General features: G+C 39.7%; 1 protein-coding gene across 1 annotated transcript in view; it reads right to left on the reverse strand.

Moving 5' to 3' along the window:
* ADCY8 (adenylate cyclase 8) overlaps positions 1-13,867 on the reverse strand; it is a gene marked incomplete at its 5' end in the record, with an annotated part of 137,749 nt that overhangs the window by 108,602 nt on the left and 15,280 nt on the right. The gene's annotated exons all lie outside the window — the stretch shown is intronic.

Raw genomic sequence — 13,867 nt, forward strand, 5'->3', positions numbered from 1 at the left:
TCCCCTCAGCCTCCTTTTCTCCAGGCTAAACAACCCCAGTTCCTTCAGCCGCTCCTCATAAGACTTGGTCTCTAGACCCTTCACCAGCCTCGTTGCCCTTCTTTGAACACGCCAAATTCTTCATTCTGCCTTTTTTAAACTTGTGAAGGGATCAAGAGTGAAAAATAAGTCCAGAAGTCACTAATATTCCTCAAATGCAGTATGTAGGGCAAAACTGCTGTGACTGCTACCTTAGCTAGTGAAGCCATCGTGGCACAGTGAACCAGCTGAAAGCCTGCAAACTGCAGCTCCCTGTATTCCTGCCAAGGTCCAGTCACAGCCACTGTGCTGATGAAGTCCCACTGAGTGCACCCTGTCTTGCAGGATCACACCTCTCTCCCAGTGGCAAACCAGCCATAGGGCAGGCGGGGGCTACATTACCCTGTGGCCACATTGCCTGCCCAGCAGAGCTTGTCCAGGCTCTGACAGCTACGGACTGTAATGCTATGGGTGATACCTACAGGAGCATAACAACATCAGAACAGCCACGCCAGGACAGATCAAGTGTTCATCATTCACGATCCTGTCTCTGATAGCAGACAACAGACAGTGCCCAGGTAGGAGTACAAGGATAAAAAAGTAGATACAAATACAAAAATAAAGCAAGCATACAGTGATGTTTTGTCGAAACAGTCTTGAACACTCCAGCAATCTGTGGTTGCAGAACATTGCGAGCTAGAGGTTGCATTTCTGTAGTATTATCTGATAATCATTCTCCCTAAAATCAAAGTGTTGCTTGTCCTAATAGAAGAGAGAAAACATTTAGCAAAACTCCCTAATCTCATTGAGATGCCGTGCCTCGGATCTGCAGGTCTTGCTCCTCACATTCATGTGGGTTTGAAAGTGAGATTTGATATCAAACCAAATGCATCTGCAGAAACTTCAGCTTTATATATTCCCGTATTTCTGAATCTGGAGTATTGTTCTATGATAGTACAGGAAATTCATTTACAATTTATATGCCATGATTAGATAAGAATGCATATCCTGGCTCCAGCTGAAGTTTTGTTTAACCTTTGCCAGTAATAGACGTCTAGGCAAAGCTTGTGAGAAATAAGGCATGATTAGTATGATCCTTGCATCTTCCCGGCTTCCAAGACCTTGTGGTTTACAGCACCTCTGAGCTGGAGGTGGTGTGCTCTCTCCGCCCACTTAACTTTTTCTGATACCTTTCTGAAGTTAATTGTACCTTTGGCCCCCACGGCATTCACTGACAAAGATTTCTACAATTTAATTAGGCACCTAGTGATAAAAATGTTTCTTTTTGTTTGCTTTAATTCGCAGTCTTATCATTTCTTTGAGTGCTGCATCATGCTTATAATATGAGAAACAGTGACTAATCATTCCCAATTCATCTTCCTCTCACCATTCCTGATTTTACTGACTTATAGCATTACTCCTCTCAGCCTTTTATTTTTTAGTAGGGAGGAATTTGAGACTATTCAGTCTCAGTGCATTTGTCATTATTCCACCTCTGCGGCTACTGCTTTTCCCCTGTTATCTACCTTACCCTGTTTCACTGCAGACAGAGTGCCTCGCACCAGCCAGCTTCCCCCAGACACTTTCCACCTTTGCTCCAAGATGAAACAGAGAATGCAGTAATTCAACCCATGAGATAACTCCTTTCTGGTGCAGGCTACTAAGAGCCATATGATGAGCTGACATAAGATAAGACCAGTTCAGAATTACGTTGTTCAGCAGGACAACAGAAATCAGCTGTGGGTGGCTGGAGGAGTCAATGTTTCATACCTTTTTGACTGACTTGAAGATAATCAATGCTCACACACTAGGAAAGTTAGGGTATAGGGTGAAAAAAAAAAAAGAAAAGCCTTTGACAACATTTGAAATGTGTGTTTCAATGGTGAAAGCAGTAGCAGGGTGCTCTCCTTTGCTCGCAAATTCAATTGCAAGTTCCTCATGAGCCCAGTTCAGTCACCAGTCTCTGCTAATACTCAGGACTAGTGCCACTCACTTCAGCAGATCTCCTTAGAGCAAATGCAGTAGAATTTGGCCTTCAATTAGATTTCATGAGCACATAATTTGATTTGGACAAAGGGAATTATGGAAAACATGTTACAGGTAAAACAACAGCTTACTCAGTGGCAGAATCTGCTTTTCTTGCACATAGTAGTCTGACTGAAACCAACCTAAAGAGTAAAGCACTATGCCTTGCAATGATACTAATCTGTGGCTCTTGTTAATAAAAAAATAAAAAAGACATATGACTTGAGTCTCTCATTGCCACTCCTTTTTCCTACAGCTTACTGTAGCCAATTCCAGAAGTTTTGCAGGATTTTCTACTGCCTATCAGGGCCACAAGCCAGGGCAGACTCTGATTTTATAAGATGTACACAGTTTATAATTTTATGAGATGTACACAGTTTCATATCTTTTTGACTGACCTGAAGATAATCAATGCTCACACAGTAGGAAAGCTGAGGTATAATGTGAAAGAAAGAAAATCTTTTCACAACATTTATAAGCTCTTAGTTTATTTGTACCTTGCACAGCACTCAAATAAGCAACTGTAGCAGAGACAGCAAGTGATCTTAAAAAGCCATGAGTGATACATTTTAATGTTTAAATAGGGCTCTGGGGAGGTCTGCTTCTTGAATATTTAAAAAATCAAAGAAGAAGGAACCCATCACCATGCTGCTTGGGAATATCTGTGTAACAGGATCAGCACTGTCCTTGCTGAACCTGCAGTTGCACATAATCGCATAATAGGATGAAGAGAGCTAAAGAAAGTTACTTGACAAGATCATGCAGGTAGTTAAAAGCAGCCATTAAAATTTTTACTCCAAAACTCTGCTTCCCATATCTCATAGGAGATATTCCCCTTCTCATAGGAGGCAATTAAGAGCTTAGTTCACAGAGAAATCATTTGTCAAATAAATTTAAATTTATAAAGTGTCCTTCATGCAGGCACCTCAGGGCCTTTTGCAAAGTCAATATAAAAACTAGTCAAAAATAAAGGCAATGGAAGGAGAGGAGTCAGGTCGGACAAGAAAGCTGAGTTTAAATTTGACAGTACACATTGACTCAAAGAATTTCATTTTTATCTGTCACTCGTATAAAAAGGGCTTTGACAAAACAACTGAAACAATATTTTGAGTGGATTTGGGATTCACCAGTTCTCAGACAAAGAAACAATTAAAAGGCACTGGACACAGCTGGTCAGGAAGAAGTATCAATCAAAGTAAGTACAATATAGTAATGTAAAAGAACAGGAAAAGGAAAATTCATTGAAAAAAACGTAAAGTAACTCACAAGTCTGTTGCGAAGTGGTAGGTGAATCAGCCACAGACAGCTTTTCAAGGCAGAATTGAATGTAGTTCAGGAAACAGGAAATTCAGAAGGGTACAGGTGAGTTACTGAGAGCAGAGCTGGGCTAAGCATAACAACAATTCGTAGGCATTTCTGCTATTAAGAGCACCTAATTGAGTTTGCCTTGATTTGGAGTTTACACAGATTCCTGTGAGGTTATGAACAACTGGGAATGAATTAAGTAAGGGTTTGCAAATGCCAGAAGTTTCAAAACTTCAAAAATCATAACTGAATTGTGTTTTAATTTTGCCATGAATTTCCTCTTTGAAAAGGTGCAATTGTCCATCAGGGAATATAAAGCCATAAGGCCAGCTGTAGAGTCTCCTAATTCAGTGCTTTCTAAGACCTGCCATTAACAGACATTTGTGAAGTGTGTAGTGATTGACTGAGTTCAGCACTCCCAAAGAGCCCATAACCTGAGGAAAAGTGAATGTGTAGGAACATTCAACAAACCCAACAGATTGAAAATACGTTGATTGTTAGCTAGCCCTAAAAGATAGCAATTGCCACAGACAATCTTCATCATGAATAGTTGAACCAACGGTAGATTACATTCACATGGAAAGCACAGTGGAGGTGGAGGAGAGAAAGCTGAAAAAGTTTAGAAACAATTCTGAAATCCAGGAGGACACTGAACTTGTGTGTTACTACCTCAAGTGTAGAAAGAAACTCTAGTGTGCTCTGCAGAAATAAACCTATTATTAACCTCTTCAGCAGGTAATTTTGTTCTGCTGCGTAGAAACAGAGCAGTGCTGGGGCTGATCTCACCAAAACACATCTAAAAAGTAAAGAAATGGTTTTCAATGTAATCTCCAGTTGGACCTTCTCAAGGCAGATCAGTCTTAAAGAGCAGGAATTTCATTAATTCCTGAAATGAGCCTGTGGGAAATTATTTAATTATTTTCCTATTTTGCTTTCTAATTTTGGATTGGCTTCAACAACGGATTAGAGTAGTTCTTGTCTGTTTTGGGAAAATCGGGAAAGTAAAGCTGTTGTGCTTCTTTAAAAGTGTTTTCAGCATGTGCCACATAAAGAACTGGTTGCTATGGTAATTATTACTGGTTAATTAGGTTTGGAGAAGCATTTTGATTCATCATTAGTTGTTTAACTAAAAATAGCAGCTCGCCACAAGGTTGTTTTTTGTAACTAAAAAGTCTCAGAAATCCCATTGCCCTGTCTTCCTTCTCCATCACCCCCCTGCTTAGGTTACTTCGAGGGAAAATAACTTACGGCCTTATAAGAACTGATCAGCAGGAATGAACTGAGGGTTGCATGAGAAGTGTGGGATCTGAGACCAAAATGCTGTACTTTGTATAGAATAGGAACATCTGGCAGCACAGACTCTACCACTCTCTCACTGTTGGGCTGCAGCAAGCCTCTATCTCCAGCTGAGACCATGATTTTATGAATCAAAGCTCCTGGCAGCAAAACTAGTAAGTACCTGTATTTCTGTACTGCCTCTTGCCCACCTTGATCTCTCAGCACAGCTTCCCCTTTGTCGTGCCAGATCAATTATTTGTGGGACCATACTGTGAACTATATCAGGGATCTTGGCCAACTTAAAAAACAAACATTTGGCGTTGGTAGTGATTTTCCTATCTAGAGCAGTCGTCTGATTGAGTTCACAGCATAGCCTCCACAGGGAGAGGAAGCACGTGAACATTCATAGTTGGCACTGCTGCCAACTCATTAAACTGAAATCATTGCTGCCTTATTGTTAAATCACCTTGTAAGGAGTTTTTTTATTCCTCAGGTTCACTCCTTCTGACTTCTCCAGGGTCTAACTGCTAAATGCCAATGGCCATGATAGAGGTTTTTTTGTTTCTTTTAGATTATGGGTGCTTCTTCATCAGCATTTATTGGAAATCAATGTTTCCCACAAAGGTGCCCAAACTGTTGCCATGACTTTCCAGAAAGCTCATCTGTCTCTGATCCTCTATATTGTCCAATGCATAAGTACAACAGCTGTTTAACTCCTACTCACAGCTGGAGTGTGTGCTAACTCTTTTATCTGATCTACATATACATAGTTTACTGAAAGACAGGAATATATCATACACCTGAGAAGACAGGGATGGAGAAAGGTATATTGTTTATTCATGGTAAATTTAGTCAAGCACAGCCTATGATGGTTAAGAGCAGTGCTTTACCTCACCCACCCCTGATTTGCTAAATGTGAAAGGAACCATGACCAGTGTCACATCCTGATTTTGTGTTTAGAACTCAGTTTTGTGGTTCAGCTGTGCCCAGCTCCCATGGGAACATTGGCGGATTCTTCAAAAACTCAGATCTTATTTATGCCTTTAGGAGAGCTGAGAACTTTTAAGAAGCCTGATCTTGCTGCTTCCAGAGCAGGCATTAGAGGACTTGACTATGTACTTAAGGACACAGTCTGGCCTTTAACGTGCATGAAATCTGTAGCCTGCAAGGCAGGTTGACCCTATCAAAACACAGGGTGTACCCCAAGGAATTATTAGATTACCCTCAATGAGAGTAACTGGTCTCACACATGGTTTTCTCCATGCTATTGCAGAATATCCGAACATACCTATTGTTCCTGCAGTGCTAATGGTTTAGAAAACAAAGACCATTTTCCCTCTGAACATGACACATTTGCATAAAATCAATTGTTCTAGTTCAAGACAGAATTCAGAAGTATGTATCGTTAATATTCAGAACAAGAGTTTAATTTGCTGTTAGAAGAATAGCTATTTCCTTCTTGCTCTCATTGAATCCATTAGAAATGTAGAAAATTGAATGTCTGATTAAGTTGTTCATAGGTAGCTCAAACCATACAATTTGGTAAGTCAGCTGTCAACTATGGCAAGACTTTTGTGACATGGTGTGGTACAGGAGATCTTTCAGGAGAATCAAATCATATCATATTAGACACATAAAGGCTGACACAACTTGAGTGATGCACAGAGGCAGTCAAGCAAATAGGTAACCCTGCTAGTGCTATCAGCAGCCCCAAGTGGCAAATAATTTTCAGCACATCTCCTCTAACTCCCCTTGAGTTTGTCTAGAATTTAGGATTCAGGCATAATCTTAATTAAAAAAAAAATATTTTCTGGGACTTTGGAGAATCTTTTTTTGGTGCTTGTCTTTTTACAGATGTTAAAGTGACTAGGCATGTCTGGGACAATGTCAGTAGTAGGGTCATAGCCCATGCATACAGGCAAATGGACAGAGACAGGTAAATGATCTTCAATTTTTAGTAACTGTTTTCTATGGCTACAGGGTACTCTTCTGAACATTCTGACCCTCATCTAAGAAATGATCCGGAACTACCCAATGAAATCTGGTGATCACACCTCCTGTTCAGTCAGCAGCACAGAACTCTTTTGTCATCATTTTACACACAGGATTACGGATACCTGAAATGTTCCTATTTAGAATGAACAGTCTTATCCTATGGCATGAATAACGTCCCCCATTCAGTGTTTTCTGTGTGCTGGTTAGGTACCTTCTCCCTCTAGTCTGAGAGAGCTGCATTGCAGGGTAATTACAAGGAGAAATCTAAAGCCAAACCTTCCAGATTTCATCATTTTATTGTCCAAAAACTTCACCTCATTTGGTGTGTTTAGGTAAACGTAAAAGGCTTGGATAGGAATCTCTATTTTCTTCTCCAAATATACGTAGCCTTGAAACCATAGAACAAGTACTGCAGAATTATTTAAAATTACGTGTGCTGTCTAACCAGGAGTAGATGCTGTAACAACCCACAAAAACCAGCAAAAAACAAAGCACAGCACAAAAGCCTGCGCAAAAGAGAACACACTGGAAGCAGCCCATGGCAATCAGGGTAGGTTAGGAAACTGTTGAAGTGATGGTATTCCCCTGCTCACTGCTCAGAAGGGAGTGTAAAGCATCTGTGGGGTTTCCCTTTCTGCACTTCCATATTTCAGACTCATGAAGCTCAGTCTGACACTAAAATTTTCCCTACGCCTTTTTTATGCAGAAGCTGATCTCCCTTACAAGCTGCACATTTACTGTTCAAAACAAATACCAAAGTAATTATGTTCAATAGAAGCCACATTCCATTTAAAGCCACTAGAGAAATAAATTACTCCTAATAAAACTTACAGCATCTAAACAAAGATTTATAAGAAAATAATCTGAAATGGGGAAGCACACTCACAACATCCTAGATATTAAGAATTAAAAATAATTTCTGTTGTTTTTTTTTAAGCAACCTTTACCAAATGCTAATTTTCCCCCTTGCATTACATACATGGATGTCTGAATTATAAATAACTGTCTCCCAATTCAGATGTACCAGTGTTTGGGGACCAGGCATCAGACATCATAGATAACTTCTCAGTGACAAAAAGTTCCAGCTGACATCCAGTCTGGAAATATCTGAGAGTATCACTGAGCATAAAGGTGAGCCTGGACATCCTAAAACTGGGACCTCTGAAGTGAAAGTCACTTTTGGAAATTTTTCTTGAATTATCTCAGTAGTTCTGTCTAAGTCAATGCAAGATAGCCAAGGCAGAAGAACTCCTAGTACTTCCATTAATAAATTATACAACTGATTAGGAGTAATGTTAGGAAAAAAAAATTCATCAAAGCTGCTTTGCAGCATTGGAAAGAGTTTAACTACATTTTTAAGGGAAACAGAATTAGGTAGTCTGCATTTCTGCTAAATGAGTTTGGAGTGGTGTTCTGCACAGCTGTTTTTATTGCTCTAGATAATGGCTCTTATCCGAAGTAGGACGTCAAAACTGAGCAAGCAATAATTATGTTTGTAGGGCTGACAGCAGTTCATCTTTTCTGACACACTTCATTGCTGTTTTCATCCGATCAAAAGTGTGTGTATCCCAGCAATTACCTGCAGTACGTACTCCATGTGTCTTCCCAATGGAACTGGCAATCATCATAATTTGTGCACAGGTGACCCTGCTTCGGTGCATTCTGCAGAGTTATAACAATAGGCTGCACAAGAGAAGCTTTTCATTTTTCTTCCTAGCTATGTTAGGCCCAGTCATGTGTGTTTTCCTCTGAATTATCAAGCTGCGGCCATAGGTGAAGGAAAGAAGCAAGATTTTGCAAATCATGTTTTCCCCTTTGGTATTGCAATGGAAAAAGAAAGTAATAGCAAAATGTAATGATCTTAAATTACTCTTGGAGTTTTTGTCAAGAATAAAGACAGCCTTATGAAAGCCACTGCAGTCCGGGTGAGAGTGAGACTGATATCTATTGGAAAGTAAATTGGTTTAACTGAGATAGTATTGAAAATACTGGTAATGAAAAATAGATGAGGGATATCATAGTGTTGAGTGTCCTTTTTCAAACAACCATTGTCCTTCAAAGCCTGCTTCTACTCTGATGGAAAGCTCTGCTGGTCAGCTGTTTGTGTTAATCAGTTATACCTGCTGGCAAAACAAACCACACACCCCCCAGCTGTTCTTTTTTTAAACTATTCACCAAAAAAAAAGCCAAAACAGTGCTGGAAACAAAGGCTTTTTACACTTTATTATCAGCGTTTCTAACTAAGGGTCAATGGCAAGGCTAAATTTTTCCCACAGTTGCACGTGTAAGTGTCATTTTGCACAGGTGTCATTAGAGACGGAGTTCACCCACTGAATCTGCAGCTGATTGATGTGTGAGATGACAAGAGTAGACTTACAGATCCCAGATCAGGCTGGCCCTGGTTTGCTAGCCCAGAAATAATAAGGAAAATATCTCCTCTCTCCAAATTTCCCATTATGGCTGCTCTGCTTCCATTTTAAATTATTTTTGTAAAAGTGACCTGAAAACCCCAGTGAAAGCAATTTGATATTCCCTGTGTTTATTTTTTCCCTCAGTATCTCTTTTTGTTGTTGACTATGATGACGCCCTGAAAACCAAGAAAAGACAGAACTCAGCAGTGCCATTTTTAGAGTCCTTTCCTAGCAAAACATTAAAAAATAAAAATCAACAAAAAACCTGAACACCTACCTTCTCGGCTATCCCTGATGCTAATGTTGGGCTGTAAACATGGCAGATCATAGCACCTGAGGCCTACCCTTACTTTGGAGAAATCTTAGGTAGCATAAAGGTAGTGGATTGTAGTCTGACTTCAGAGTACACAGAATTTCAGGCATCCTTAACCACACTGAGAACCAGTGCTGATATGACCTTGGGAGACCACAGGAAATAGAGAGCCCGTGAAGAGATGGATGAACGTGCAAGAAAAACTTTAGGATGGTTGGGGATGGGGTAATAGGGCCCAGGAGCCTTTGTCCTCCAGAGCTGAGCTGAACGCAGCTTAGGCACAGCGGAAAATATGAATCACTCAAGGTTAAATGGGAATTTTATTGATAACTATCTAATGTTACTCACTATTCTCTTTAAGTCTGCTTTATCTCAAATTTTTTAATTCTCAATTAGGAACTAACCTGGAGACAAAATAGGGTAGGGATGTGGGAGCAAATGGAAATGTACCAGACAAAAGCCATGAGAGGTTACAGCATTCCAGACCAGCTGGATTAAAACTTTATCTCAGAGAGTTAGGCAAGGACAAACATTTTCCTTTGTGAAACCTGTGGGTGTTGTTTTGCTATTAGTCATGGTGAATGGTTCAGTGTGGTGAGCTAGAAGTCAGACTGACATCAAAAGTACAGAGAGTGCTGTGGGAAAAAGTTGATTCAGTCCTTTGGCTGGCAGAATACACCACAGGCAAATAATGAAGGATTAGGTTTCTTCTGCCACTTTGCTAGCAGAGGAGACATATAGCACAGGATTCATTCTGCGTTGACACTGGTGTGACCTAGGACTAATTCCTTTGAAGGCAGTGGCTTATTCTGCTATAAAACAAGGATGGGATTAACATCGAACCCTGATATTTACCATGGGCCAAATTCTCCTTGTCTGACAATACAAGCCATGCCTTTGTTTTCACTGCTTGTGTAAGCCTGAGAAATAGAAACTGGACTGTTCATGGAATATTAAATAAATGATACAAGACAAAACAACCGCTGTTTCTGATGTTGAATCATGTATCCTGCTGATACCAGTGAGAGCTGCTGGAGAGTATTAAATCTTGATGGACACAAACTAACAAGAGAAGCCCCCCATATGTTTTACATCAGCATAGCTGTGTATAAGTTCATACAGGGTTTGATCTAATGCATGGCCATGAATGCTGTCCACATTTTTTCGGTTTAGGTTGTTTAAAGGCACCCACTCAGCAGTAAGGTCAGTCTTAACCTGCTCACACAGAAGCTCATTGGCTTCAAAGGGAAATTTGCTTGGGCAAAGCAGTGTTTGGTCTTAGTGAGTGTTTAGCTCATGTATCTACTATTTAGATCAATGTAGCAGCAGTCATGATACGTAAACATTGCTCTCTTAGGGGCACTCAGCAGATGAGTGCTTGAAAAGAAATTATGTGTGGCCTTGGACATGCTGGGGTATGAATACCAAGGCTGACAATGCTGTGTTTAGTGGCACAAAAAACAGGCCTGAATTTAAGTCAAGAATTAGCCAACAAAGTGGTTTTTTTACTGGAATTTCAGGCAGTGGAGAGAACATTACTTCTGAGCCTTAAAAAAGAAAACCAAACACAATCAGTTTTAGACACTGACCTGCCCAATTGGTTGATGTTTTTTGGAACCAGGCAGTGCTAATAGTTAAATCTATGAAAGGGCTCAAGGAGAAAAGACACAGTTGATGACAGGGTGAGACATTTTCTAGTGTTTAATGCTTGATCCAAAGCCTGTTCTATTTGATAGAGATATGCCTGCTGGCTCTGATGGCTTTTCAAGCAGTTTCCTCCAATGATATTGGTTTGTTAGCTATCAGAACACAAGTGAAACAAAGCATTTCAGATATCCTAGGGGATCACTTATGTCTCCTTCTTGATAACAATATTTGATCTATTTTTTTTTTCTAGAAGGATGAAATCAGTTCTCAGAGTGTCATTCCTGCCACCCAGCCAGTCAGCATTGGCCAGATACACCCTTTCCAAGGTACGTACAAAAGTTTCAGACTGCAAAAACATTAGAATTTCTGTTCTTAAAGGAAAATAAGACCCCAGCCAGGCCCCACTGTTCAAGCTCTTTTCTTTTTGTTCAGATAGTGCAGTGCTGAAAGCAATTAAAACCGTGTCTACAGACAGCACTGCAAACATGCTAGTTGTTGATATTAAGCTGACATCTGATAGCCAACACTGTACAGTAACGACATGTGTAACCTATATTAAACTCTGGGTAAAAACAAGAACAAGCTCAAATGACTTCTTCATGTTGCCCTCTTCGTGAACATCCACATCCACTTGTTAAAGTCAGCTCAAATGATCATTATGTGAACATAAAACTAACATATCCTTGCAATAAACACACAATGTAGTCGTATCATAAATAACTTTTGTCATGCATTCTGGCCTTCTTTCTTGCCTTGTGACATGTTCCTATGTATTATTTCCACAAGGAGTTTATAAAAAAGAGAAAACCTCTAAGTTATGCCAATTATTTTTTTTTAAGGAGAAAAATAATAATTAAAAAGTAGAACCAGTCAGACTAAATACCTCACAAGGTGATATTAAAAAAAAAATAAATTTGGGAACAATGTCCGGAGACAGGCAAGACAAATTTGGATAACTGGAAAAGCTTTATGAAGGGCTATTTTAAAAAAATTCTTTGATGAATGTCAAAAATTATGTGCGTCTGTGTGTGTTTTAAAATTTTCAGTTCTTGGCAGATTCTAAAAAAAACCCAAAACACTCGCATTTTTTCTCTTTCTCTAGTTAGTGGCAAAGAGGTGCAGTTGCTAAGGAGAAATAATAATTAAAAAGTAGAACCAGTCAGACTAAATACCTCACAAGGTGATATTAAAAAAAAAATAAATTTGGGAACAATGTCCGGAGACAGGCAAGACAAATTTGGATAACTGGAAAAGCTTTATGAAGGGCTATTTTAAAAAAATTCTTTGATGAATGTCAAAAATTATGTGCGTCTGTGTGTGTTTTAAAATTTTCAGTTCTTGGCAGATTCTAAAAAAAACCCAAAACACTCGCATTTTTTCTCTTTCTCTAGTTAGTGGCAAAGAGGTGCAGTTGCTGCATTTCTGAACAACTCAGCCTTGTAGGTGTGCAAATGCCTTTCTAAAGCTGGTACAACTCTGGTGGCACCCAGAAGGGTAAAAGTGGTTACTTAGAGATATTTAAGATTCAGATGACACCTATAGCACGTGGGCAGCATACGGTAACTCTCAGCTCCCAGTTTCTACTGAGTTCAACTGGAAACTGAAATGGGAGAGTCATTACCAGTCAGAGTTGCAAAATCCCTCCTCTGGGAGATGGGGGTTCCTGCTGACCTCAGTATTCAGTAAAAAAACTCTTTTCTGAATCACAAGGGCAGACATTGCTGCTCTGCAGGACTTGCAGTTGTGAAAGGTGGTAGCTCAGGAACCAGCCCTGTCCAGGGCTTGCAGGTATGCAGCAGTACCACTGGATTTGGATGGGGTCATCCAGACATTCTGGAAAAATGTGTCCTAATTCATAAACTGTCGATGTGCTTATCTTCAAAATGATAATGATTAAAAACCCCAGGATGTCCTACCTCTACCTACCACCTTACTTTCACTAAGAAGAACAAGAAAACCTGTATTCCACATGTGTGTTTTATGCCATCCTCTACTCTGAACAGAAAACCCAGCATGAATTTGCAAAGTATTCATCATTGCAAAGAGATTCCTGTATCTGGCAGGAGTAGAAATGGCTGTCTAAAAATCTTTCATTAAAGGTTTCTCTACAGTTGCTTTGAACAGCTGATGCTGATTTTGTAGTCTGGAAATAAAGGCATTTTACTGAAAGATTGAATTGCCCTTCACAACATGAAAAACGTGATTAAAATATCCTGGCAAGGTCAGAGTTTATTGTCCTTGAAGAGAACATTAGCTGCCATGTTCCCTGAATTACAGTTGTGTGCTGCTAAGGCCCTTTTCTTTATTGGAGAAGGAAGAGAACATTTTGTGTCTGTTCAAAAGTAAAAGCCTGATTCTTTGCTTTCCGGCAGGGTGGGATGCTCAGCCCTAGGAAGGGTGCTATGCTGCTCCAGTAACAGAAAGCAGCCTCAGGTCTAATGGACCCATTGTGCGTGTTACACATGCAGAAACTTTGCAAGAAACAAACTATCCCATGAGGCTTCCCAGTGTGTAGGGTGGATATAGATGCAAAGGAAGAGCCAGGACTCTTCCACCTCTTAACAATGCTCCAGCTACTCAGCAAGCATGAACTAATCTCTATATTTACTTATGGCACTGTATGCCTACATTATTTCCATTATTTTCATGTGTACCATATATCTAAGAATAGTTCTAAAGTCCCAAAGATTTCAGAGACAGTATCCATATCTTTTAATGTACACAGGTACTTACATACTTTGCTTAGAGCAGGAACAACCAGGAAAATTCTTATTCTTTGTAATTACATGACATATGCACCACAAATGTATATAATGAACAGAATCTTCAATAACGATGATCCTTTGAATATATTTATATATTTTTTAATATATAT

Source organism: Aptenodytes forsteri, unplaced genomic scaffold, assembly GCF_000699145.1.
Source record: "Aptenodytes forsteri isolate BGI_AS27 unplaced genomic scaffold, ASM69914v1 Scaffold223, whole genome shotgun sequence".
Taxonomy (NCBI): domain Eukaryota; kingdom Metazoa; phylum Chordata; class Aves; order Sphenisciformes; family Spheniscidae; genus Aptenodytes; species Aptenodytes forsteri.